Source organism: Gavialis gangeticus, unplaced genomic scaffold (genome assembly GCF_001723915.1).
Source record: "Gavialis gangeticus isolate Ggan-Ray unplaced genomic scaffold, GavGan_comp1, whole genome shotgun sequence".
In the NCBI taxonomy this organism is placed as follows: Eukaryota; Metazoa; Chordata; order Crocodylia; family Gavialidae; genus Gavialis; species Gavialis gangeticus.
Genome location: NW_017729033.1, coordinates 99221830 through 99223084, shown reverse-complemented (window position 1 = coordinate 99223084; position 1255 = coordinate 99221830).

Here is a 1255-nt window from a genome sequence, read left to right as displayed (position 1 = left end):
CTCCCTGTGTGTTGACATCTGGGTATCATGTACCCAGGCTATCCAGGCTAAAGCCTGAATGGAAACATGATTACAGGAGTTTTTATACAGAACAGAAAGAATCCTGTGTCTCCTGTCGTTTGTATCCTCGCATCAAAAAGCAGGACTTTTTCCAAAGCTGAGAACCAGTGTGGGGGTGATCTGGGGTTCTTATTGAGGTTGATTAAGATTCTTTGGGTACCAGGGATCCCTGTGCCCAAGACAGCTTCCCCAAAGTGGTGCTGGGGGCAGGGGGCGAGGCACGATCAGTCTACTCCAACTCCCCCTCCTCCTGCGATCACCACACAGTGGCCAGCATGAGCAGCTCCAGTTACAGCTCTCTCATTAGCCTGTGCCTTGAGGCAGACCTCTGAACTTGGCTTTCCAGGAGTTTGAACAGACACTGGCCCAGTTCAATAAACCATTCTGTGATGTGACTGTTCTGGGGCCAGCAATATTATTGTTTTCTTGTTGCTTACCCCGTTAGGAATAGAGAAAGCCATGCCCTAGCAAGCAGTCCACAGAGACAAATCCCCATTGCTGCATTACCTTCCGGTATGCCAAATGCCTATTCCATGATTAATTACCCAGAGCTACCTGACCTGTATCACATGCATCCAATGCTACGTTAGGGTTTCATAGTTTCATAGTTAGTAGGGTCAGAAGGGACCTGAGCAGATCATCAAATCCGACCCCCTGCCATGGCAGGAAAGAGTACTGGGGTCAAACAATGCCTGCTTGACCCCAGAGTACTGGGGTCAAACAACAGGATTATCTAGCCTCCTGTTGAAGACACCCAGGGTAGGAGTGAGGACCACTTCCCTTGGAAGTTGGTTCCAGCTCCTAGCTGCCCAAACTGTGAAGTAGTTCTTCCTAATGTCTGGCCTGAACCTACTCAGTCAGCTTATGGCCGTTATTCCTAGTTACTTCCAGTAGTGCTCAGGGAAACAGGGTCTCTCCTGTTCCCCGCTAATCCCCCTTGGTAAGTTTATAGACAGTCACCAGATCCCCTCTCAGCCTTCTCTTGTGGAGGCTGAACAGGTTCAGGTCCCGTAGCCTCTCCTCGTAGGGCCTGCCCTGCTGCCCCCTGATCATGCGAGTGGCCCTCCTCTGGACCCTCTCCATGTTGTCCACATCCCTCTTGAAGTGCGGTGCCCAGAACTGGATGCAGTACTTCAGCTGCAGCCTGACCAGTGCCGCATAGACGGGGAGGATCACCTCCTTGGACCTGCTTGAG